The following is a 5,025-nucleotide window of genomic DNA, read 5'->3' as shown; positions in this document are numbered from 1 at the left end:
ACAGGCCCGGCCCCGCCCACCACAAAGGCCCCGCCCCACCCAGGCCCCTCCTTCCCGCGCTCTCTCTGGCGGGGGACATCCACTTGGATTCCGGCGCTGCCCAGCTCCTGGCCCAGGCTGGTGGGGCGGTGTTGGAGAGACTAGAGAAGGCTCTGAAAGACACGCAGGTGGCAGGACCGATCCCTGGGCACGCCCGCATGGCACCAGGAGCTGGACAAGGCCCCAGTGGCCCCCGGGCAAGCAAAGCGCCCTGAGGATCCCCTCTGGCTCTCACACTGTGTTTCACAGTGTTTCATGTCATCCATGTCCCCACTGTGTCCGCGGCCCCTCAACAGCGCCTGGCACTATCCAGCTTTGATAATTGATTGCGCAGCCTAAATGAATAAATGAATGTATTGCAATCGAGGGCTCTGGTGGAAACCACCTCCAGGCAAGGAAGGATTCTAAACAGTTTCAGTCCAGAAAAGATGAAGAATCCGGAGTCGGGCTGTGGACATGGTACACTCAGGATGCTGGGAAAAGCAGATGGGGACTGGAGGCCAGCCTGGGCTACACTACAGAGACTCAGCCCTTAACACACACACACACACACACACACACACACACACACACCGCAAACAAAACCCTAGGAACCCAAACCACAAAACGCTCTCCAAATGAGCACATGCAAGCATTGAATTTTACAGTAAAAGACAAAATCTGAACATCTTGAGCTTTTGAAATTTGCCAGGCAGACCTCTGGAGGGAACAGGAGGTGGTCCCCGGGCCTGAGCGGCTCACTGTCCTAACCCGTGAACCACATACCCCGAGGCTGAGGGAAATCCGTGTGGTGAGTTTCCCAAAGGGGTGACAGGACAGACTCTGGGGAAAGACGGCCACCAGCTGCGGGCAGAGCCACCACGTATGGAAAGTTGAGGCTGGGAAGTGGGCCAGGATAGATGAGGGGCCAGAATGGGGCCACCAGGTCGTGACAGGATTGGAGCCTGGACTTTTTCTGAGTGGGTTGACTCCGGGGAGGTTAGGAGCCGGGGACAACGCAAACTTTTCTGTTCTCTTTGTTCTTTGAGACAGGATCGGAACTCACGATATGGCCGAGGATGACCTTGAACTGAGACCTCCAGAATACTGGGGTTATAAGCTTGCTTGGTTTATGCAATGAATGCTGGGGATCAAACCCATAGTGCATGCCAGGCAAACATTCTACCAATTGAGCTACAACATTACACCCCAGTCCCATGTGAGAGCTTTTTTTTTTTTTTTGGTTTTTCGAGACAGGGTTTCTCTGTGTAGCTTTGCGCCTTTCCTGGAACTCGCTCTGTAGACCAGGCTGGCCTCGAACTCACAGAGATCCGCCTGGCTCTGCCTCCCAAGTGTTGGGATTAAAGGCGTGCGCCACCACCGCCCGGCACGAGAGCTTTTCTACAGGGGATAAGCAGTGGTATCTATCATTTGAGGAAATGATTTCTTTCATTCCTCGTGGACATGGATCTTTACCAACTTGTATAAGAGCACAGATACTCAGGTAGCAGAGGCACTGGGAATGTGGTGCCTGCCAGGCAGGCTGGCGTCTTTCCCATTCTTCCCTGAAGACACATTGCCACAGACACTTACAGTTGGTCAGCAATCTCCAGGCTGCCTGACTTCTGGGTTGACCTCTCCTGTACCTTTGACCTCAAAATTCCTTTGGTTTAATCAGCTCCTTCAACAGACATAGCCTCAGCTGACTCCTGTCTGTCCTGCTGGTTGGACCTCAGTCACCCTCCCTCCATCCAGCCTCATCCTCATATTCATATTCCATTATTACCCCATCTCTTTTCTTGCCTGCCTCTCTCTCCCCTTTCCATTCCTGTGACCCTCTTGGATTTAGTACTTATGACCCTCTAAGAGAAATAACTGCCCGTCATACCCTCCATTTCCCTCCACTGCTACCACAAGCCTCCACCAGTCCTCTGCCCCAGCTGATTTTACCTCTGGGTGAGAATCCGGGCGCTTTTCCCTGCCGGCTGGGGAGAGGTGGAGCTCCTGCCATACTATTAGATGATGTTAGGGGCCCTTATTTACTCCTTTACATGGAATTCTGTGCTGTCCACTGTACCAGGCTTTTTCTTTGGGGACACCAGCCAGCTCCCAAATCATGACACAGAGATTTCTTATTAGTTATAAATGCTCAGACTAGCTTAGGCTCATTTCTGGCTAATTCTTTTAACTTAAATTAACCTATTCCTCTTTACCTTCTGCCTCAGGGCTTTTTACCTTTTCTTACTTTCTGTATGTCTTACTCTGTGTCTGCTGGCTAGAGGCTGCCTGGCTTCTGGCCCTGCGCATCTCCCTCATTCTCTTCCCCTCTTCCCTCTCCCCTCTCCCCCTCTCCCCCTCTCCCCCTCATTTATTCTCTCTGCCCTCCAGCCCTGCCTAGCCTTTCTCCTGCCCAGCTTTTGGCCAGTCAGCTTTTATTAGACCAATCAGGTGCCTTAGGCAGGCAAGGTGAGACAAATACAACACATCTTTACATAATTAAACAAATGCAGCAGAAACAAATGTAACACACTTCTACACAGTTAAAGTGGTATTCCGCAACAGAAACAAATGTAGCACATCTTTGCCTACTTAAAATAATGTTCCACAACATCCTGTTCTCTGTACCTGACTCTTGCTTTCTATGCTTCGGAGTCTTTGTCCCTTCCCTCAGAATGCTGTCCTGTGGTGGTGTTGTGTTCCCCGAAATATTGTGCACGCTAATAAACTTATCTGGGGCCAAAGAACAGAACAGCCACTAGGTACAGAGGCTAGAAAATGGTGGCACTCACGCCTTTAATCCTAGCACTCCAGAGGCAGAAATCCCTCTGGAATCTCTGTGAGTTCAAGGCCACATTGGAAACAGCCAGGCATGGTGACTCACACCTTTAATCCCAGGGAGTGATGGCAGATAGCAGAAAGGTATATAAGGCATGAAGACCAGGAACTAGAAGCATTTGGCTGGTTAAACTTTCAGGCTTTTGAGCAACAGTTCAGCTGAGACCCATTCTGGATGAGGACTCAGAGGCTTCCAGTCTGAGGAAACAGGATCAGCTGAGGAACTGGCAAGGTAAGGTAGCTGTGGCTTGTTCTGCTTCTCTGATCTTCCAGCATTCACCCCAATAACTGGCCTCAGGTTTGATTTTATTGATAAGAACTTTTAAGATTCCTGCTACACTGTCCCCTTCTCCTTTAACCCAGAAATTCTACCTCTTTTCAAGGCTTGGTTTCAAAAGCCAGCTTCCTCAGAGACCCTCTTCAGCCCTCCCAGCCTTGCCTCTGTTCACACTGTTGCTATAAGCCTCTCACTTGGGTCTAGCTGTGTCTCTCTCCAGATGCATGTTAGCTGCTGCTTCTTCTTCTCCTCTTCCTCCTCCTCCTCCTCCTTCTCCTTCTTCTTCTTTTAGTTTTTTGAAACAAGGTTTCTCTGTGCAGTCCTGGCTGTCTTGGAACTCTATCTGTAGACCAGGCTGGTCTCGAACTCACAGAGATCCGCTTCTGCCTCCCGAGTGCTGGGACTAAAGGCATGGGCCATCACTGCATGTCAGCTTCTTAAAAGCAGGATATGGTCGTTTTAAAACTATTTTCCCCTAACATCTACCAGAGGGCCTTGCATTCAGGAGGGATTCAATCAATGACCGCTGATTGGATTGGCTGAGAACTGCTAAGGGCAGGCTGCCTCAGGCTCTCTCTATGGGGCTCACACAAGCGGCAGCAGCAGGGCGGAGAAGGTGGGGAGAATTTGTGAGTGGTTTTTAAGGTCTTATATTCTTACCCAGTGCTTACGCTTCCTCAGATTGGAGTAGTAGGCACATCTGGAGAGGTGGCAGGGATTTGAGAAATGCTCACATCCCCAGCTGAGAGAGACAAGAATTCCCCAGGAGTTCCCTCCTTCATCAGCAAGAGGAAGCCCCCAGCTAAGTCTGTGAAATGGAAACCACCCCTGACATTAAACACAGCGTGGGATCCTGGATTGGATCCTGGAACAGAAAAAGAACACGGGAGAAGAGCCGGGGGAGTCTACTTAAAGCCTAGACTGTAGTTAACAGCAGCAGACCAATGTTTATTTCAGGCTGTCCATGGCTTGAAAGAGGCTGCTGGTGCAGGGAGAGGGGGAGGGGGTATATAAAGGAAGTTCTGGACTCTCAGGGCAGTTTTTTGTTTGTTTGTTTGTTTGTTTGTTTGTTTTTGGTTTGTTTTTCGAGACAGGGTTTCTCTGTGTAGCTTTGAAGCCTGTCCTGGAACTCACTCTGTAGCCCAGGCTGGCCTCAAACTCACAGAGATTCACCTGCCTCTGCCTCCTGAGTGCTGGGATTAAAAGCGTGCGTCACCACCGCCCGGCTCAGTTTTGTTTGTTTGTGTTTGTTTTGTTTTTGTTTTTTTCTGTAAATCTAAAATTATACCAACATTTTAAGTTTACTTTTGCAAAAAGAAATTCAGACCAGAGCCTTGCATGGTAGCTCAAGTCTCTTATCTCAGAGGTTGAGGGGCCCAGCTAGGAAGATCTCAAATTCACGGCCAGCCTGGGCTACAAAGCAAGACTCTGTTTCAAAACAACAAACTTAACCAGGCATGGTGGCACAAGTCTGTAATCCCAGTACTGGGCAAGCAGAGGCAGGAGGATCGCTGTGAGACCCTATCTCAAGAAACAAGACAACTCAAAAAAATTCAAATGAGAATACTTGTTTTATTAAAGATTGATTGATTGATTGATGTATATAGTGTTCTGCCTGCATGTATACCTGCTCACCAGAAGAGCGCACCAGATCTCACTATAGATGGTTGAGAGCCACCCTGTGGTTGCTGGGACTTGAACACAGGTCCTCTGGAAGAGCAGACAGTGATCTTAACCTCTGAGCCATCTATCTAGCTCTGAGAACACTTTTTAAAAATTTATTCTTTTTTTTTTTTCAAGACAGGCTTTCTCTGTGTAGCTTTGGTGCCTTTCCTGGAACTCACACTGTAGGCTAGGCTGGCCTTGAATTCACAGAGACCCGAATGCCTCTGACT

The sequence above is a fragment of the Peromyscus californicus genome, unplaced genomic scaffold (assembly GCF_007827085.1).
Source record: "Peromyscus californicus insignis strain IS unplaced genomic scaffold, ASM782708v3 Scaffold_20__1_contigs__length_68692818, whole genome shotgun sequence".
NCBI classification, from domain to species: domain Eukaryota; kingdom Metazoa; phylum Chordata; class Mammalia; order Rodentia; family Cricetidae; genus Peromyscus; species Peromyscus californicus.
This window is presented reverse-complemented; position numbering follows the sequence as displayed.